Source organism: Carcharhinus amblyrhynchos, chromosome 1 (genome assembly GCF_965287045.1).
Source record: "Carcharhinus amblyrhynchos chromosome 1, sCarAmb.v2.hapA, whole genome shotgun sequence".
In the NCBI taxonomy this organism is placed as follows: Eukaryota; Metazoa; Chordata; class Chondrichthyes; order Carcharhiniformes; family Carcharhinidae; genus Carcharhinus; species Carcharhinus amblyrhynchos.
The window spans coordinates 86,569,686-86,592,326 of record NC_137324.1 but is presented as its reverse complement, the minus strand read 5'-3'; the positions used below and the strand labels follow the sequence as shown (position 1 = coordinate 86,592,326).

Below are 22,641 nucleotides of genomic sequence, written 5' to 3'. Positions count from 1 at the left end.
TGCAATTATTGATCATTTAGTGGGTTGTAGAAAAGAAAATGTCAGCTGAAAAGAAGCTGAGAAGAATTATTATTTGATTGCAGATATTGAGTTTCACATTTCTAGCCTGGTTTTACAAAATTAAACCGATGTAACTAAGAAAATATGAAGAAAAATGTTAAATATTTAGAGAAGAACCAAAAATACTAATTTTACATCACATTATAAAGATTCAATGATTAAGTGAACTGTAATGTGATTTAATATTTATGAAAAGAATGCTTGACTGCCTTTGCCCTCAATCATAATTTACTACCGGGCCAATTCAGGATTTTAAAATTATCTAGTCATTTTCCTAAAATGTCTTGATTTATGACTATTTAAAGATTAAAATCCGTAAAACAGGAAAGGTGGCATGGAACAGGATTTAACATTCTTAATGCAAGGAGTGCATTAGCATGGAACATAGGAACAGGAGTATGCCATTTACTTCTCCTAACCTAATTCATCATTCCATGAGATTATGGCTGATTTGTGACCCAAGTCCATATCCCCCACCTTTACCTCAGATTTCTCAACAGTCTTAGCTAACAAAAATCTATCAATCTCAAATCTTTAATTAACTGAACTTGTACCAACTTTCACTTTACAAAATGTTCCAAACTTCTACGGCCCTCAGTAGATCTCCAGGTGTGGCCTAACCAGCACTTTACGCAACTGAAGCACTGATTGCCCTGCATATAAAGACCAGAAATCCACTGGGATTATTTTCTGTACCTGGTCGTAACAATTATTGATGTATTTATCTGGACTCTCAAATCTCTTTAGACCTCCACTATTTCTAAATAGTGAAAAGTTAGAAATGTTCTGTTCTATAATTTTTAAATTCAAAGTGAATCACCTTGCGTTTGTCTACATCAAAATCCATTTACCACAGTTTCTTTCCTTTGTTTAATCCACCTATTTTGTAATTTTATGCTTCCTTTAACACCACTTCCAATGCACCCATCCATGTGTCATCAGCAAATTTGTATATATAGGTTTCTATTCTAAAGTTTTCAAGGTTTTGGGTACAGCTATCTATTTCTGAATAGAATGCATGCAGAAAAATCATGCAGGGAGGATCACATATTTGTACAGAAGCCCTCTCATTTTTATTCCATTAATTTCAATGGACTGAAAGTTGAGCAGGTAACCTCAAGAGCTTATGGCTTTGCTGCTTAATTATAATCTCTGCACTCCACTCGGGTAATGCCAAACGCCAATGCAGTAAGAAAAAAATCCAAAAATGCCTGCAAGTTGTAAGCCTTCTATGGTCAGCTCATTAGTCTAGCTATTTATAAGCAACTGCTTTGACCTTGTACAGTGAAATAGCTGACTTGAGGGGAAATTTTGGTAAAGCTGTAATTTAACAGAAATGCAGGCAATTAGAGGAAGTGGCAGCAAAGGAAGGCATTAATTCCCCCGCCTTTGGGAATGTTAAGATATTGTAACCCTTTGGTAGATGCTGCCAACATTGAAGAGAAAAAAGAAGAGATGATAGGCAAAAATGGAGTGACAGAAAACATGCAGACAAATGTCGAGGCATCCCAGCACTTGGGTTTGGTGGCTAATAAAGTGGAGATGGTGTCACATGTTACAATAAAGTTATAGGTTAGCACTGCAGCACACCAGGCAGGAGTCAAAAGGCAGATTTGGGATTGCAGCTGTCTGCTCCCATTATGGGCTTTGTTGGCCCAAGATGCACGTTAGATGCAGGTGTCACTGTAGTAGATGGTATAGCTAAGTTTTCTTTTGCTAGGTACATTCCTAAATTGTTCTTTCTGGTTTCATGGTTGCTACAGTTAAGAGAAAAACATCGAGCATGGAACTTATTCGATTGCGATCATCTGGTACAGCAGATAACAATCTTGATAAAATATTCTTGCCACTTAACAGTTCATCTTTTAAACATGGTTAAAAAGACAATAACCCAAAAATAAGTTCCCCCAGAACCAGTTTCCTTCAGACACAATATGATCCAGATGCAAACTAGCTTCAGAAGGTGACTTTGCTATTCCTCCTACCTCCATGTTAGAAACTCCAGGCTTCCATGGCACTGCTCCCATTTCCCTCTCCAGTTCGTTACTGTGAGCTTACGTTTTGATTTGCAAAACCTTTTACAGGAGCGGGAAAGGATTATAACCACCTTTTTTGTACTCAGTAGCAGTACAAGGACAATTATTTTCCACTGGCAGGAATAGTACTTTAGTGTGGGGTGTTCTCAGCATTTTAGTTCTCTTGAGTGAAGTCACAAAGAGGCGGGGCAGGGATGCCGTATAAAAGGTTAAAAGCTATTTATGCTAATAGCTGGAATGCATCAATGATGTCAGATGATGCTAGATCAGATATAACTGGAGCCTAAGGGAAGACAGTTCTAATGTCCATCTCTGTAAATAGTGTGAACAGTCAACAAATGTTCACCAGCTTCCAACAGCCTGATTTCCAGCTCTCTGCTGTCAGACACAAGAGTCCTGTTGTGATATTAACATGTGGTGGTCAGCTGTCTGTAAACCATTTTTAAAGATCTCCATCAATGCCAAGAAAGGCAGGAAAGCAAAAAAGCATTCAGCTCAGCAGAGCACACTCGAGAAGCACCCACAGAGCAAATGGAGCAAAAAATTGTGACCAGAGTTACACAACAGTTATAAGTAGGTGTGCAGAAATAAGTAGAAAAGCCATCCCCTGCCCAACCTCCTGCACCATGCCTTGGCCAGGCCATGCACTTTAGGCATTGTGGCCTCCGCTGCTACCACACCATGCCCAGATTCACAGAGAAACAAGATATGGATCTAGTCAGTGTGCTACTATACAAAGTTAGCAGCAGAGCTAAAACACGGAACTGGATTGACATGAAAACCACTGGATACACAGAAGTTCTTTGTGCCTTTGGCTCCTACTTTGGTTTGAAATGTGATACAGGCACAGTCTGAGAAAAGTTCGGCAGAGCTACCCAGAACTCTGAAGCACTGATTTCTTCCAATATCATTGTTATCACTGCCAGTTCATAGGGGATATGACCAGGCACCTATCGGGCAGGGCAGGGACAGACTGACAGCCGAGCAGAGACTGCTAGCCAAGTTCCGCACACGAGGATAGCCTCAACTGGAATCTTGGGTTCATGTCATACTGTCTGTAACCCCAATGATTTGCCTGGACTTGCAAAATCTCATTAACTGTCCTGTCTGCTGGCAATGCACATCTCTTTAACCTGTGCTTAACTCATTGCCTGTACCTTTAAGACTTGATTACCTGGAAAGACTCGCATTCCAATCATTATTTTGTAAATTGAGTTTGTGTCTTTATATGCCCTATTTGTGAATAGAACTCCCACTCACCTGACGAAGGGGCAGCAAGCACTCCGAAAGCTGTGGCTTTTGCTATCAGATAAACCTGTTGGACTTTAACCTGGTGTTGTGAGACTTCTGTGTTTACCCAAGTCCAACACCAGCATCTCCACATCAGGGCGGGGAGAGATAGGGCACAGTCATGGCCATTGTTAGGTGTTTCCATTATGGCAGGAACCGATCAGATTGCAGCAACACCTATCCGGCCATTAACACAATTGCCACTCGTGCCACAGGAGAGGCATTTTCAAACAGTCTACTGCGAAAAAAGGCCTACAGCTCCAGGTCAAAAATCTAAAGGCACACTGCTAATAACATCTTTGAAAGCACAAGAAAATCCTCATTTATATCTATCACTATTTTTTAGCCAAGATCATAAAATCCAAAGGATCCCAACACTACCCACTGGCAAGACTGTAAAAACTGCTTGATGTTCTTCCCATCTTGCCCATGGGAGCACCTCAGGATGCGTCAAAATGTATTCAAGGATAAAATCATTGAATCCCTACAGTGCAGAAAGAGGCCATTCAGCCCACTGAGCCTGCAACAACTCTGCAACAAAGGATCCCACCCAGGCCTATTTCCCATAACATACTCGCCACATATTTACCCCACAAATGCCCTTAACCTACACATCTTTTGGACAGAAATGGGCAATTGAGCTTGGCTAATCCACCTAACCTGCACAACTTTGGGGTGTGGGAGGAAACCTGAGCACCTAGAAAATCTCCAGACACAGAGAACATGCAAAACTCCACACAGACACGGAGAGAACATGCAAAACTCCACACAGACACGGAGAGAACATGCAAAACTCCACACAGACACGGAGAGAACATGCAAAACTCCACACAGACACGGAGAGAACATGCAAACTCCACACAGACACAGAGAGAACACGCAAACTCCACAGACACAGAGAGAACACGCAAACTCCACACAGACACGGAGAGAACACGCAAACGCCACACAGACACGGAGAGAACAAGCAAACGCCACACAGACACGGAGAGAACAAGCAAACGCCACACAGACACGGAGAGAACACGCAAACGCCACACAGACACGGAGAGAACACGCAAACTCCACACAGACACGGAGAGAACATGCAAACTCCACACAGACACGGAGAGAACATGCAAACTCCACACAGACACGGAGAGAACATGCAAACTCCACACAGGCACGGAGAGAACATGCAAGCTCCACACAGACAGACTCACTGTCATTCTCTATTATCCCCGATGGCTCACATCAAACAACTACATGGCCCCACCTCAATGATGGTTACCTCCGTACATAACAGGGATTTTCGCAATACGTGGCAACCCTGATATTGTTATTTTAAAAAATGACCCACAATTCACTAATGAGCGCTCTGAGCATTTCACTAAAATTTGTAGCTTCACGCACATTGCCAGCTCACCTAGATACCCAGAAGCAAATGGTGAGGCCAAATAGAGGGATCCAGGTTGCAAGGCCCTATTAAAGAAAAACAATGTCAACCTGGCCTTGCTTAGTTACCCATCTACACCTTTACACAACAGCTTGGCTCCTTCAGAGCTCCAAATGGGTAGGAAGTTACACTGTTGGCTCCAGAGACTCCTGTATTCTCTTTGACCAGGTATCACAGAAAAAGGAGGATAATCACTATGAAGCAAACCAGGCTGTAACCTTTAACGCCTGTCACAAGGTGCAGGAATGGCCAGAACGTCATCCTGAGGAGACAGTACAATTTGCCCAGAATCAAACTGACCGAGTTTTGAGTCCCTTGTTTATCCTCATTCTTACTTCATCAACAGTGACGATGATTCCCATATACATAGCAGATCAGCATTGCTCTCTCCCAGCAAGCCGCTTTTGCAGGGCTGAACTGACTGTCCAGACAAAAGCAAAAATGCTCTGACCACCCAAATGAACTATTCACATCCTCATTTGCAGGATGCCTGTGTCACATCAATCCTCCAAGAGAAACTAGGACTCAGTCAGGCAAATTAATCAAGTTGGAGCAGGGCTTGGGATGGCAGGATACATCAGAGAGAGTAGGGTAAAAATATAAATAGCTAATGCGTAAAATGATAAACTTGGTGGAGGTGTAGTGCAAAGAGTTAACCGGTATGCTCAGAATGCATCATTAGTGATATTCCTAGATCACATGTAACCAGGGCCTAAGGGAAGAAGATTCTAATAGAGTCTATCCCTGTATACAGTGTAAATAGTCAATAAAGGCCCACTACTTGCAGCCACCTGGCTACTGGCTCTCTTCTATTTCTGGGTGTTGGCACTCAGGCATGATATTAATGCAGGGGAATTAAGTCAAAATCAATCATCTTTGATTAGCTGCTGTAGTTCACGGGGACAGTAAGACAAGTTCAGACAGCAAGGTAATTAGTAAATTAGGCCGGAGATTATATAGCAGAATCTTTATAACCAATTGTTGATATCACACACTTTGCTTCCATAGAATCCCTACAGTGTAGGAGGAGGCCATTCAGCCCACTGAGTCAGCACCGACTCAGTGAACGTTACTCAAGCCAACTCCTTTCTCCTCACCTCCTATCTAGATAACTAATTTTAAGACTGAATGTATTGTTACTTTTCGCAAAAAGATCACAGTGCGCTATCTTTTTGATTCTATTCATTGTTCACTACTTCACATTATCTGCAGTTGGGTTTAAAACATTTGCAGTAAACTATCACAGTTATAAAGTTTTGACAGAGTCTGCAAGTTTGTTTTTGCTCTCAAAGTTTAATCCTAATTGCTTCCCTGTATTTTTTTTAATCTATGTGCCGAGTTTGGTTCTTCCAATGCTGCCTAGGTTTCTCCATTCATATATTTTTGTTCACTTCCTGGAAAGTTGGGGCCCTTTCCTAATTTAGTCCTGCACTCAAGAATTTTACCAAATGTATTTCTAGTTTACAGATGGTTAATATCAGCAATAAAGTACTTGAAAGAGAAATATGGACGTAAATTTGAAATAAACTTGATAAAATTCTCTGGTAGAGCATCCGGGGGTCTTAGAAGACTGGAGCCAACATGAATTGGGAGAAAACTCTCCACTAGTTAAAGTCACATGTAGAAACATAGGAAACAGAAGCAGGAATAGGCCATTTGGCCCCTTGAGCCTGCTTTGCCATTCAATATTATGGTTGATCCTCTACATCAACATCATACTCCTGTGCTCCCCACGCTCCTGGTCACCTTCAGTGTCTAGAAATCTACATCCTTCTTAAATATATTTAGTGCTTTGGCCCCACTGCCTTGTGGTTGAGAATTCCACAGGTTCATCACCTTCTGAATGAAGGAGCTTCACCTCATCTGAGTCCGAAATGGCTCATCTTGTATCCTGAGACTGTGATCCCTTGATCGAGATCCCCCTCTAGCCAAAGGAAACAACATCCCCGTCTGTCCAACCCTATCAGAATTTTGTAATTTTCAATCATTTTCAATTTTTCTAAATTCCAGTTAATACACATCCAGTTGACCCAAGCTTGTATAACAATCCTGCTATCCCAGGAGTCAATCTGGTGAACCATTGCTACAATCCAGCTATGGCAAGTATATCCTTTCTTAAGGAGGCCAAACCTGTGCAGAATACTCACCAAGGCCCTGTACAGCTGCAGTAAGGCATCCTTGCTCTAGTACTCAAGTCCTCTTGCGATGAAGGCCAATATACCATTTGTATTCCTAACTGTTTAATGTATCTGCATGCTTGTTTTCAGTGACTGGTTTACTAGGAAACCCAGATCCATTTATATATCTACATTTTTTAATCTATCACCATTTAAACAATACTCTGCCATTCTGTTTGTCAGTCTGAAGTGGATAACTTGATATTTATCCACATTATACTGCATCTGCCCACTCACTCAATATGCCCAAATCACCTTGAAACCTCTCAATGTCTTCCTCACCACTCACAATTCCACCAAGTATACCTAGCATAAAGGGAGTTCGTTATGCTTATTGGAGGCTAATCATCTCAGCTCTTGGCCATCAGTGAGTTCTTCAGTAGTGTCCTAGGCCTAATCATCTTACTGCTTACTCAACGACCTTCTGTCCAACACAGGGACATAAGTGAGGATGTTTGCCGAAGATAACACTGTTCATTACCATTCGTGACTCATCAAATATGGATGTTATTCGTGTCCATATGCAGAAAGACCTGGATAACAAACTGGTTCAAGTTGACAAGTGGCGTATTACTTGGGTCACACAAATGTCAGGCATTGGCCATCTCCAACAAGAAAGAATCTAATTCTCCCTTGGGCATTCAACAGGATTAACATCCCTGAATTCCAATGATCAGCATCCTGGGGTCACTTTTGACTAGAAACCTGACTGGATCAGTCATATAAAAGCCGTGGCTACAAGAGCAGGTCCATAGCTGTGAATTCTGCTAAGAGGGAAATTTCATTCCCTCTACTGGGGGGACCTGGGGGTCCTTGTGCACGAGTTGCAAAAACCCAGTCTGCAGGTGCAGCAGGTGATCAAGAAGGCGGATGGGATGCTGGCCTTTATAGCGAGGGGGATAGAATATAAAAGCAGGGAGGTCTTGCTGCAACTGTACAGGGCACTGGTGAGGCCGCAGCTGAGTACTGTGTGCAGTTTTGGTCGCCGCACTTGCGCAAGGATATTTTGGCCTTGGAGGGAGTGCAGAGGAGGTTCACTAGGCTGATACCGGAGATGGGGGGGTTGGACTATAAAGAGAGACTAAATAGACTGGGTCCGTACTCGGAGTTTAGAAGGATGAGGGGGGGATCTTATAGAGTCGTATAAGATAATGAAGGGGATGGATAGGGTAGAGATAGAGAGATTCTTCCCACTCAAAGGACAGCAGCACTAGAGGGTACAGCCTCAAAGGGGGGGGGGGGGGGGGGGCAGTTTAAAACAGAGTTGAAGAGGAACTTTTTCACTCAAAGGGTGGTGAATCTCTGGAATTCTCTGCCCGTTGAAGTGGTGGAGGCTACCTCACTAAATATATTTAAGTCACGGGTAGATAGGTTTTTGGTAGGCAAGGGAATTAAGGGTTATGGGGAGAAAGCGGGAAAGTGGAATTGATCCACTTCGGATCAGCCATGATCTTATTGAATGGCGGGGCAGGCTCGAAGGGCTAGATGGCCTACTCCTGCTCCTACTTCTTATGTTCTTATGTTCACTGCCAGCACACAGTGGCAGCAGTGTTTCTGATGCACCAGAACAACTCACCAATGCTCCTTCAAAATCTACCCTAGATGACCAAGAACTGCGTGTATGCTAAAACCACCACAGGCAAGTTCCCTTGCAAGTTTCACATCATCCTGACTTGGATCTATACTACCAATCCTTGACTGTTACTGGGTCAAAATCTTCGATAGCTGTGGATGTACTTACACCACATGGAGTGCCATGGTCCAAGTTAATGGCTCCCCACCACCCTTTCAAGGGCAGTTAGGAGTGGGCAATAAATGCTAGGTTTTATCTGTGATACTAACAGCTTACGAAGGAATAATTCCCCCTTCTGCAGTTGAGAAATAACCCTTTGACTCTAGTTGAACCCCTCACTATTTCTGAATATGAACAACATTTCACAACATGAAATCTAATTCTATGTTCTTATAGGAGTTAAGGGTTATGGTGAGAGGGCGGGTAAATGGAGCTGAGACCACAAAATGATCAACCATGATCTTATGAATGGCAGAGCGGGCTCGAAGGGCCAGATAGCCCGCTCCTGCTCCTGGTTCTTATGTTATGCTAATATGAGTACTACAACAATTTGAAGAAACATACCATTTGAAAGCACTGAAGAGGTGAAGAAGCAGTAGGGATGATATAATACAACAGTGTAGAAGTTATCAAAAAAGCTAAGTGGCAGATGCATACTTTTGCCAGTTAAGAGTTGGAATTCAGCATTCCAATTATCCAGTTATTTCAGCAATGAAATTTTCAACAAAGCAAAATAAACCCAAATCAAAACAAATGTCAGTTTTAATGCATTTACTTATTCCATCTGTTCACAAGGTGTAATTACCACAAAAACAAAATCCCATGTGAAATTTATTTGACAGTTGTAGATAAGGCAATTCTTGCAGCAGCTAGAACAGATCTCTTTGAAAGCATGTGCATGCATGGTTCAGTGTGTCTCACTGACGGCTCAGTGGGTACACACACAAAGCAACTGAGCTGTGTCCAGTCATTTTCTAAAATCTGCTCCTCCAACGCAAGACTTTGGGATTGCTTTCTAAGCTTCCCATCACAGAATCTCTATCAAAGGCAAGATGAAAGATGCCATGTCAGAAAGATCAAAAGAGGACTATCCATACCTGCTATTAGGCAAAATGCTCAGCTGCGAATTCAGGTCCCTTCAGATTTAGGGTCAGCTGGGAAGAGCAGTAGACTTGTATCATCTGTCACAAGGTGATTTGCAGCCAACCCAAGAATAGCACTGCTAGTGCCAGTCATGGTCATTTCTGCCTCTGCAAGTGATCACAGCTTTCAACCAAAGCACTCCCACAGATGTGATAGACAAGTGGCTGATGTTCTGTTTCACAGGGCTAACACATTTAGCTGATCTTCTTCAAAGTACAAATTGAATGGAAAAGGCAGGTGGCCAATTCCAACCTCCTGCTGCATTTCCTGAAGAACAAGGTTATTAATATCTCCAATGCAGCCATCCAGTCAGATAGATCCTACTCTACTACCCACCACTTGCACATCTGTTCAGTCAACATCAGCTTGCTACCTTTTCACTGTTTATCTTCATCATCTACATTTCCAGCCAGGATTTCTGGGTGTTTCATAACCTAGTCACCCTGTCAAGAGTGTTAGTCAACTCTTCATTGGAGAGGGTGTTTCTAGACACCAACCACTAAACAAGGTCATTATCCATAAAGTTGTCTGTGATGCCTTCAGATGTTTTCCACTGGTGAGTAATTGTCTGCAACTTTGATTGCCACCTTCTTCCTTTGCTTGACATATAAAATCACATTTTAATTCAGATCATTTATTGACTTAAATTTTTATGCTTTCCACTCTGCAAAGAATAAAGTTGGATAGTCTAGTAGAGTATTGCAGTAAATGAGAAACAACCTTCACTTTTCTACTGCAACAATTTTGCAACTTCAGGAATGCACACTCCCACAGACAACCCTGTGTGTGGGCAACAGCTTGAATTGAATATTTAATTACACCCAAACCAAGGAGTTCACGCAGGAACAGCAGTGTGTCAACAGTCAGACAGATGTCCCACTGTGCACCAATCTCATCAGAAATGTGACACTTCTGTATCAGTTATTGGGAACACTGTGACATTCTGGAATAGTTTAGAAAAGAGTACTTAGAGGCAAAGGACATCCAAGATTTGAAATTTATAGTTTTAATAAAAGTTGCCTCAGTTCTGAATTTAAAATAGCTTTGCAAGAATCTGGATCAGGGATTTAAATTAATGACTGCACATATCTTAATTTATTGATTATTGTACTCCCTTTTAACTCATTTAGTAATTTTAAAATGTTTAAGAAAACAGATGTCAGTGCTTGTAATGTAGCCATTTAACCACTGTTAAGTATACTTAATTAAGATACAGGATGTGTTGAAAGCAAACTAAATACATCTCAGTCTTTGCAAACTCATACCTAATGAAGCAGGTCCATGCATTTAAATATGCATCCACTTGAAACTACGTTGAGAAACCAAAACACTTCATTGATCAGTTAGGTAAGATCATTTCAGACCACTTCTCTTGCATTGTTTTCCACCCACATTCACCTTACCTCTCCCACGAGCACTACCATCTGTGTCTGGGAGAAACACTCTCCCAATTCTTAGACCAACACTTTAAATATTCCAACTGGCCCTCCACATACCACAGCATTTCTACAGCTACCATCTACTAAATTACACCCTTGTCTCCATCTTCAATGCTCTAGTTTCCATTAAAACTATTACTCTTCTACTGTCTGATTCTGCTAACTGCTAATGCCATTCATCTCCACTCAAAGTCCAGATTTGAATGACAACTGAATTAGTCATTCACCACCATGTTTGTCTGGCCCACATATCATACTACGGCTCTCGTTTGTCAAAATTTATTGCAAGATCATCCTGGAATGCAAAGGTGACCTCCCAGTTTCTGTTGTATATTGCAAACAATTTTCATAAAGTACTCTCCCCATCTCCTCCTCCATCACCTACAGGTGAGAAATTCATGGTCTTCTTTGTCACCAAGACTGAGACCATCTGCCTCCCTTACCTTAACTTTCTCTGCCCCGCTCTAGCCCTGAGCTTGCATGTTTCTTCAATTTCTCTCTTCAATGCCTTTGTTGAACTCATCAAACCATGAAATCCACCTATTTTTGTCCATTAACTGCTTAGGATCCAATATCTCTTACAAGTGTTTCTGTGAGTACTTTTTACTTCCGTACCGGAAGTCAGGCGAGGGGCTAGTCGGGAAGGGAGAGCGGGGGGTATAAATCTGATACTCACCCGTGGATCCACCTCATTGTTCTCCGGAGCAGTGTACCTGGTGGCTGTGGTGAGTGTTGGATTTACTTCAAAGTGCTTTTTGACTGCATTTCCAGTTCGCGGGGTTTCTGTGAGTACTTTTTACTTCTGTACCGGAAGTTAGGCGAAGGGCTAGTCGGGAAGGGAGAGCGGGGGGGTATAAAAAGGTGACAGTAATAGACAGCGGGCAGCAGAGTGAGTGGGAGCTGAGTGAGAGGTATAAGGGCTTTGGCTCGCTGGGCTTAGGCAAGGTGAGTGCAGTTTCTACCTTTCCCGTGTTGCATTTCGGCACATACAAATCCAAGAGAGGTTGGGACATGGCCAGGACTATGGGGAGGAGCGTTAGCTGTGTTGGGTGCCACATGTGGGAGTTCTTAGAAGCATCACGTCTCCCGAAGGCCCACATCTGCGTCAAGTGTTTAGAGCTGCAGCATTTGAGGGCCCGGGTCAGGCAACTGGAGGTGTGTTTAGAGGATGCATTTCTGGTTGGGGAAAATGAGGAGTTAATGGCTAGGAACCATGAACAAGTGGAGGTCCCAGGGGCTGAGGAGCAGGATAGGTGGACAACTGTTAAGAGGAAGAAGAGGAAGAAGAAGAACAGTCCTGGTCCAAAGACCACCCCAGTGGTCCCCCAAAAGGCATCGACAGGGGTACAAAAGGAAAGACAGGGGGGCCAGAATGACTTAGAGGGAAGGAACGGGGCTGGCAATGTGATAGTGGTGGGGGATGGGAGGGTCAAAGGAATTGACAGGAGGTTCTGTGGGCAAAAGCGTGACTCCAAGATGGTAGTCTGCCTCCCTGGAGCAGCGGTACATAATCAGAGAGGATAGAGGGAATTTTGAAAGGGGAGGGGACCCAGGCAGGAGTAATAATACACGTAGGGGAGAGGGACGTAGGAAGGCAGAGTAGGGCAGATGTACGCAGGCAATTTCGGGAGCTGGGGTCCAAACTGAAGAGCAGGACCTCCAGGGTGGCATTCTCTGGGCTGCTGCCTAGTACCAGCAGGGCTAGGAACAATGAGATCATGCAGCTGAATGCGTGGCTGAGGGATCAGTGCAAGGTAGAGGGCTTTACTTTTATAGACCACTGGGAAGTATTTGTGAGAGAAGGGCAACTGTACAGGAGGGATGGGGAAAATTTGAATGGGAGGGGGACAAATGTCTTAGCAGGGAGGTTAGCTGGAGTGTTTAGGCAGGGTTTAAACTAATAGGGAGGGGGGGGTGAGGATGAGACTGATAGCTCATTACACACTGGGGTCGGGAGTGAGTTGGGTGATAGGGTAGGTTTCGGTGAAAAGAAAATTATCAGGGGGAAGGAGGTTCCGAGCAGGCCTGGTGGGTTGGACTGCGTCTGTTTCAATGCGAGGAGTGTAACGGGTAAAACAGATGAGCTTAGGGCCTTGATGTTTGTGAGGAATTTAGATGTGGTGGCAGTGACGGAGACGTGGTTAAAGGAAGGGCAGGACTGGCAGCTGAATGTTCCTGCGTATAAGTGTTTTAGGTGTGACAGAGGAGGGTTGAAGAGAGGTGGTGGGGTGGCGCTGTTAGTGAAGGAGCATATCACAGCAGTGTAGAGGGAGGACAATATGGAGGAGTTAGGGATTGAGTTGGTGGGTGGAGTTGAGGAATAAAAAGGGAGAGATTACGATGCTAGGGGTATACTATAGGCCACCCAACAGCCCAAGGTCAGTAGAGGAAGGTATTTGCAGAGGCATTTTAGATAGGTGCAGAAAGAATAAGGTGGTTGTAGTGGGTGACTTTAATCTTCCTGGAGTGGATTGGAAGGTGCCTGGAGCTGGAGGTACGGATGGGGAGGAGTTTGTAAAATGTGTGTTGGAAGGGTCCTTGGAGCAGTACGTAACTAGCCCGACTAGGGAGGAGGCTATACTGGATCTAGTGTTGGGTAATGATCCGGGGCAGGTGGTTGAGGTTGAGGTAGGCGAACAGTGACCACAAGTCTGTCTACTTTAGGATAAAAATGAAAAGGGATGAGTGCCGTCCGAAGGGGAGGGTGCTGAACTGGGGGAAGGCGTGCCATAGCCAGATTAGGAGGGAGCTGAAGGACACTGATTGGGAGGGGCTGTTAGCTGGCAAGTCCACGGTTGGTAAGTGGGAGGCTTTTATGGGCAAACTGATAATGTTACAGGAAAGCTATGTGCCGGTAAAGAGAAAGGATGGGAAAGGCAGGATTAGAGAGCCGTGGATTACAGGGGGTATTGAAGACTTGGTCAGGAAGAAGAGAGAGGCATATGTTAGGTCGAAACAACTGGGAACGGAGAGAGCGCTGGAGGAATATAGAGAGAGTGGGAGGGAGCTTAAAAGGGGAGTTAGAAGGGCGAAAAGAGGTCATGAAATGGCTTTGGCTGATAGGATTAAGGAAAATCCAAAGGCATTTTACTCTTACATTAGGAGCAAGAGAGTGGTTAGAGGGAAAATTGGTCCTCTTAGGGTCAAAGGAGGGGATCTATGCATCGAGTCTGAGGGAATGGGGGAGATCCTGAATGAATACTTTGCGTCAGTATTCACAAAGGAGGGGGGTTTGGTGTCACGTAATGTCTTGGAGGGAGCTGTAGATCATTTGAAGGAAATATCCATTACAAGGGGGGGGAAGTGCTAGGGTTTTTAGGTAGCATAAAAATAGATAAAGCTCCGGGGCCTGATGGCATTTATCCCAGACTGCTTAGGGAGGTGAAAGATAAAATTGCTGGGCCTCTGACGCAAATCTTTATCTCTTCTTTGGACACAAGTGAGGTCCCAGAGGACTGGAGGGTAGCTAATGTGGTACCACTGTTTAAAAAGGGTAGTAGGGATAACCCTGGTAATTATAGACCAGTGAGTTTGACATCAGTGATAGGAAAATTATTGGAAAAAATTCTTAGGGATAGGATGTATAAGCATTTGGAGCGTTGCGATCTGATTAGGGATACGCAACATGGCTTTGTTCAGGGAAGGTCTTGCCTTACGAATCTGGTAGAATTTTTTAAGGAGGTGACAAAAACGGTTGACGATGGGCGAGCCGTTGATGTCATCTATATGGATTGCAGTAAGGCGTTTGACAAAGTCCCTCACAGTAGGCTGGTAGAAAAGGTTAAGGCACATGGGATACAAGGACAGGTAGCTAGATGGATTGAAAACTGGCTGGGCAATAGGAGACAGAGAGTAGTAGTGGAAGGGTCCTTTTCTGGCTGGAAGTCAGTCACCAGTGGTGTGCCGCAGGGCTCAGTACTGGGACCTCTCCTCTTTGTAATACATATAAACGACTTGGAAGAGGGCGTACGTGGTGTGATCAGCAAGTTTGCAAATGACACCAAGATGGCAGGATTGGCGGATACTGAGAAAGATTGTCAGGTGACACAGCAGGATTATAGATAGGTCGGTATATTGGGCAGATAGATGGCAGATGGAATTTAATCCTGACAAATGCGAGGTGATGCATTTTGGAAGGAATAATGCAGGGAGGAGTTACATGATAAAAGGTAGACCGATTAAGAGTATAGAAATACAGAGGGACCTGGGAGTGCAGGTGCACAAGTCTCTGAAGGTGTCAACACAGGTAGAGAAGGTTGTGAAGAAAGCTTACGGAATGCTAGCCTTTATAGGAAGGGGTATAGAGTATAAGAGCTGTCGTCTAATGCTTCAGTTGTACAGAACGTTGGTTAGACCGCACTTGGACTACTGCATCCAGTTCTGGTCACCTCACTGCCAGAAGGACGTGGAGACCCTGGAGAGAGTGCAGAGGAGGTTTACCAGGATGCTGCCTGGTATGGAAGGACTGAGTTACGAGGAAAGATTGGAAAAACTGGGGCTCTTCGCCTTAGAAAGACAGAGGTTAAGGGGGGATCTGATAGAGGTGTATAAAATAATGAAGGGAATAGATAGAGTCAACAGTGGTAGGCTTTTCCCTAGACTGGGGACAACTATTACGAGAGGTCACCATCTAAGGGTGGGAGGGTGGGAGGGTGGGAGGGTGGGTGGGTGGGTGGGTGGAAGAAGTATAATTTGGATACTAGAGGAAGGTTTTTCACGCAGAGGGTCGTGGGGGTATGGAACGCGCTACCAAGTAAGGTGGTGGAGGCAGGCACGTTGGACTTGTTTAAGGTTTACTTAGATAGACACGAGTGAAACAGGGATGGAGGGTTATAGTAGACGGTATTAGAAAGGGGCAGAGCCTCGGGACGACACTGGAAACGTATTATTACATGTTAATGTTTTTGTCTCTTTTAATCCACAGGTGTCGGTCCACCTTGTTGTCAAATGAGGGGCATGCACACGGTGGGTCGTGCGTGGGCTGCTCCTGGAGATTTCGAGAGTGGCCTAGTACTTCGTGTCGTTGTGTGTGCTTAATCCTGGACCAGCAGATGGGCACCACAACAGCTCAGTGACTATCACTGCTAGCTGTGCAGCTACGTGGATTTGGGCCCGTGTCTGTGGGAGTTTGCGCATTCTCCCTGTGGTTGCGTGGGTTTCCTCCGGGCGCTCCGGTTTCCTCCCACACCCTAAAGATGTGCTCTTAGGCTGATTGGTATACCAAATTGACCCTACACTATTCTCCCCTGAATCTGGCTACATTAGGGGTACCATTCACATACACACAGGGCAGGGTAGGTGTAGGAAAAGGCTTTGTTGAAATGGCGGCGCAGGCTTTGTTGAAATGGCGGCGCGGGCTCGTTGGGCCGAAGGCCCTGATTCCTGTGCCGGGTTGTTCTTTGTTCTTTGATATTAAGACTCATCTGTCTTCATCCTCCTGGCCTTCAAATCTACTGTATTTATTCCTCCTCTTAAAAAAACTTCTGTCCCTCTTTCTAAATTACTGACACATCTCAAACTTCCTTTTCTTATCTAAAGTCCCTGAACATGTGCCATCATCCAAATCCATGCCCAGCCCATGCAATAAAGGCCAACATACCATTTGCCTTCTTAATTGCTTACTGCATCTACGTGTTAGCTTTCAGTGTTTTAAGTATACATATTAGTGTCACAACACGAACACTGCAGTGAAGTTACTGTGAAAATCCCCTAGTCGCCAATGCTTGTTGATGTACACTGAGGGAGAATTTAGCATGGCTAATGCATCGAACTAGCACGACTTTCGGACTGTGGGAGGAAACCAGAGCATCTAGAGGAAATCCATGTAGACACGGAGTGACTCATGAACAATTATACCTTTGAAGTTCAACATGTCCCAGCCTCTCATCATTATAATAGAAATGGAGTAATTATTTAAAGAAAATGGATCGTTTATTTTCCAGTACCAGATTTTTTGCCTATTTGCTTAGTCTCTCCAAATCTCCTTGAAGTGTCTTGGCATCCTCCTTACAACTCAACACTTCCACCTCGTTTTGTGTCAGCTGCAAACTTAGAAACATTAAATTTAATTCCCATTTCTAAATCTTATATAGATTGCAAAGATCAACAACTTCATCTCTGGGACATTACCTACTACACCTCTGCCTCAGCTCATCTGCTACTGAAATTCTCCTCCATGCTTTTAAATAGCATAAAAAATAGGAGCAGCACAGACCATATGGTCCCTCAATCCTGCTCCCCCCTTCAATATTATCTTCTTTCCCTTCCTCCTTTATGGTATTTCCTAACACACAATTCTTTAACCAAGTTTTTTGATTGTTGGCCTCAAGATCGCGTTATTTGGTTTGGTGTCAAATATTGTTTGATTATCTCCCATGAACTGCCTTGAGATGTTTCGCCATGATCAAGATGTGAATACAAATACAAATTGTTGGCGTTGGTCTTTGAGAACAATTGCAGCTGTCAGAAAGTTGAAACTTTCAGCCCATTGGTATAATTTGAACTCAGGTCAGAAATGGAAAATCCAGTGTTTTAATTTCTGCAACATCCAGGGGCTTCTGCATGCAATAAGTTAAAGACATGATCTACAGCAAGTTGCACTGATACTATTTATTTGAAAATAAGGGTTAATTGGAAGGTGATGACACCTTCCTGTCCTTTTCCTGCTGTTTGCAAACTGACTTATGAATCATGGGGCTAATCACTGCATCCTGTTGAGCTGAACAATAACTGACAGTAGTTTAAAATATGTATCCTGACAGGTGCATGTCATCATATCACAACACCACCAACACGTACTACACCACAAAAACACAAACGTGCAGAGGAGATTCATCAGACTGGTATCAAGGATGAGGGACTTCAGTTATACGGAGGGATGCAGGTTTGTTGTTCTTAGAGCAGTGAAGGGTATGGGATTCAACGATGATAGAAAATAGGCAGAACAGTGGTTAGCACTGCTGCCTCACAGCGCCAAGTACCTAGGTTCAATTCCAACTCGGGTAACTGTCTGTATGGAGTTCGCAGGTTCTCCCACGTCTGCAAAGCTTTCTTCCCACAGCCCAAAGATGTACAGGTTAGGTAGGTTGGCATGTCAAATTGCCCCCTAGTCTCCCAGGATGTTTAGGTTAGATGGATTCGCCATGGTAAATGTGTTGGGTTATAAGGATAGAGCAGAGGAGAGAGCCCAAGTCTGTGCCAGAGAGTCAGTAAAAAGTCTGACAACACCAGGTTTTAGTCCAACCTATTTATTTGATAATATACTCACTAGCTTTCGGGGTTACCCCCTTCGTCAGGTGAATGGAGAGTTCACCATTCACCATTCACTCTCCATTCTCTCCATTCACCTGACGAAGGGGGTAACCCTGAAAGCTAGTGAGTATATTATCAAATAAATAGGTTGGACTAAAACCTGGTGTTGTCAGACTTTTTACTGTGTTTACGCCAGTCCAACGCCGGCATACCCACATCATGACTACCAGAGAGTCAGTACAGACTCAATGGGCCAAATGGTCGCTTCCTGCGCTGTGGGGATTCTATGATATAGAACTTGGAATAGGAAAATCTAGGCATACCAATGGCATGGACAAGGCTTTCAGATGAGCAGAAACAGGACTACAGCACTTCGCCATCACCTCAGGATCACATTTAACATTAAGACTGCAAAATTCTGGTTCAGCTTCAGGCAGTTGCCAGGGACAGGGTTGGAGTCTGTAGCAGAACATGAAGACATGATTTGACTTTTCCCAATATTTAGCTGGAAGAAATTTCCACTCAATCAATACTGAAGGTCAGACAAATAGTATGACAAATCCAAGTCAGTGGAGGAGTTGAGATGGGCAATTATGAGGTGGAGCTGGGTGTCTGCAGGATACACGTGGAACCTGATGTTGTATTTTCAGATGATATGGTCCAGGGGCAGCATGGAGATTAGAAACACAGGGAGCCAATGACAGAAATTTTGGGGAGGTGGGGGACTAGAACTAAATGATGTGGGAGTAGGAAAAGAGGCCACTGTAAGAAATCCTCTGGCTTTGCTTGTCACTCAAGGCTCAGCTGGAGCACGCTTATCTGGTTGTGGGTTGCTAGAGTTGACTTTTGTGATCAACTCTAGGACTTGATCACGAAAGTCAGGCTTACACTCTGGTACGGGACTGAAAGAGTGCTGCACTCTCAGAAGTGCCATCTCTCAGACAAGATGTTAAATCAAAGCCCTGGCCTCTCCCTGTGAGTGGATGCAAAAATCACATGATACTATTTCAAGAGCGTTTTCCACGCTGTTCTGACCAGTACGGACCTCTCAATGAACATCACAAAAACTGATTATCTTGTCATTTTCATATTGCTGTTTGAGAGAGCTTGCTGTGTGCAAATTGTCTGCTGCATTTCCTATATTACAGCAATAACTGCTCTTCAAAAAATACTTAATCATCAGTCAAGTGCTCTGGGGTATTTCAGGGCCATGAAAGGCACCATACAAATGCAACTCAATCTTTCTACTCTTTCCTACAACTAGGCAGATAAGAATGCAACCAGACGAGGGCAGTCTGATCCAGCTGGCCTTTGGTGCAGAGGCATTGGAGGAGGAGGTGGGCCAACTCTGTCTATGGCTATAGATAGGTCGAGAAGGATGAAAAGGAACACTTTTAGCTTTGTTACAGTCACACTGAATGCCATCTGCAATTATGAGATGGGCCATTTTAGTGCAGTGACAAAGGTGGAAATCCAACTGGAGGGGTCCATCATGGAGCTGCAGAAAAGACAAATTTGACAAGTTTTGAATGTTCTACTTACTTGTGCTGTGCTCCAAAATTCTTCAGACGATGTTTTTCTTCTAATTAAAAACTGACTGTTACAGCACAATGTTTAAACTTGTGCAAATCTTAAAAATTCCAGCGAGAAATTGGTTGCAGCACAGTGACAAGCATGTGATAAAAAACCAAAACAGTAATGGCTGATTACATAGGGTTCATCTCTCTTGGCAAATTGATTTAGCATCAATAGGGATCATGAGCTCCCAGTACTGTACAACTTCAGCCCACAAGACATAATCATCAGAAGATATGTGAAACAAACTGAGGATTGCTGCATAGTTAACTGCAATGAAGATACATCCACACATACTTGCAGACCTACAGCAAGCACCAAGCATCAGGGCAGCATGGTGGCACAGTGCTTAGCACTGCTGCCTCATAACGCCAGGGACACGGATTTGATTTCCTGCTTGGATCCCTGTCTGTGCGGATTTTGCATATGCTGCCCATAACTGCTTGGGTTTCCTCCTGGTGCTCTGGTTTCCTCCCGCAGTCCAAAAGAAGTGCATTGACCATGCTAAATTCTCCTTCAGTGTACCCAAACAGGTGTTGGAGTGTGGCAACTAGGAGATTTTCACGGTAACTTCATTGCAGCGTTAATATAGTCTACATGTGGCATTAATAAATGTTAAAACTTTAAACTTTGAACATCAGTATTTGACAAAGCCTGCAACTGCAGCCAAACCATGAAGGCCTTTGTAAACTCAGCATTTCTGTATGACTTCTTTTTACAATTCAATGCATGCCAGCACCATAAAATCTTCCTGTGACAAATGTTATGCGTATGTTAATGTGATGCGCATCATAGAAAAATGAATTCATATTCTAAAAAAAATTCAATAACATAACTGCTGTAATTATAATATAGTGTTACATTCCTAATTCCAAGTCACAAACTTGAAATACAAATGATTCACATTAGATATATCGGTTTTATGTCACTGAAACTTAGTTCCCTTAAAACAAAATTTCAAATGGCTTTCAATAACCAAAAATCCACACTGCAGTAGAATCTTCTAAATATTCACCTTCAGAATTTCCACAATTAATCTACTGGAGCAAAAAAGAACTAAACTGCTTTACCCATACTTACATATGCTATTTGGACGATGATATGCCCCTGGGTATCGTCTGCCCATAGTGACCAGTCAGCACATTACAGCATCTTAGAAGCACTGATTAAGCAAATTTCAGGCCTGAAAAAAACAAAATTAATTTAAGACTTACTACAAATCACTAGGCTCCTTCCATTAAAATATTAATGATCTTTGCAACACGAGGGATAAATAAACTCAGGCACAATTAGTTATGCCATTTCAAGCATTAACTGAGTTATGATCCAAGAAGCACCATACATCTGCCTATGGATGGAAAAATTGCCATGAATCTGAAAAAGTATTAGAATGTCTGACTAAATAATAAATTTAACTCCAAATTCAATTCTAGATTTTTCTCTTGGAGAGCAGTAGAATTTATAGTCATTCTTACTTTCAAGTTCAAACCTACTGGACATAATTGACAGCATCAATTGATATCATTATAATTGAGAACAAGTTGCATCAGTATAAAAGAACTATATTTCACAGGTTTAGTTAAAGATTCTGCAAAGAAACAAATTTACATTTTTAAGGACATTCTTGTGCATGAACAGTGATTAAGAACATGTTATGAATTTGCTTTGTGTCTTAATGAATAGAGCTCATAAAATACTAATCATTGCATAACAGAAGGATCTTGGGTTCAATCTCTGGTTTCTGTTTGTTTAGTTAAAGTTAACGGGGACAGCACTTGGGGCACTACAAAATTGCCTTTCAAATCTGTATAATATGCCATTTTGAGCCATGATAAGTTACTCACATACAAGGAGTGCTGATAAATTAGTACAGTCTATTAGTACAGTCTCCTGTGGAGAACTCAAAGTCAAATTTTGCACTAAAAAAACTAGAATTGATCAAATCAACAAAGATAGCACAACAAATTAATAATTAGAACTTTTAGATAGTTAGGAATTTGAGGTGACTGAATTCAGAGGGGAAAATATTATGAAGATTTTGCCCACATTCTATATAGTTTTTTTTAACCTTAAAAATAAACAACTCTAACTTTGTACTACTGTTGTCTCTGGCTAATCCCATCAGGAGATCTGGGCAAAAGGGAAAATACTGCGGATGCTGGAATCTGAAACAAAAACAGAGAAGGTTGGAGAAACATAGCAGATCTGATGGCATCTGTGGAAAGTGAATAGTGTCTGACGAAAAGTCATCCAGGCTCTGTTCTCTCTCCACAGACGCTGTCAGGCCTGCTGAGTTTCTCCAGCATTTTCTGTTTCTCCGTCAGGAGATCTGTTGTCATGGTATGCCACACATCTGTCTTGAATCACCCTCTCACGTTCACTGCAGCTCTGTCATCCAACTATGCCGAGATCGACCCTTCTCTCTGCTGCCATATAGTTTGCTCTCTAAAAGAGATCTCCAACTATTCCGTTCAGAGCAAATCGCCAAAATATTGACCTTTCCTTTACTGAATGTCACTTTTTAGACTTCTTTCACTATTGCTATTCCAAGTACCTTCATTTGTCCTATGTTCTCGATATGGAATTTTTAACACACATCTTAGCTTTCGCACTTCAAAGGCCTCTATTTTTTTCCAAAGATCTTTCCTTGTTCTCCACGTTT

General features: G+C 43.1%; 1 protein-coding gene across 12 annotated transcripts in view; it reads right to left on the bottom strand.

Annotated features, from left to right (window-relative positions):
• LOC145342742 (amyloid beta precursor protein binding family B member 2-like) overlaps positions 1 to 22,641 on the bottom strand; it is a 338,577-nt gene that overhangs the window by 215,621 nt on the left and 100,315 nt on the right. For all 12 annotated transcript variants that reach the window (XM_080188293.1, XM_080188340.1, XM_080188284.1 and 9 more), the window contains one exon: positions 21,060 to 21,162. The gene's annotated coding sequence lies outside the window, so the exon portion shown is untranslated. The remainder of the gene's footprint in view (positions 1 to 21,059; positions 21,163 to 22,641) is intronic.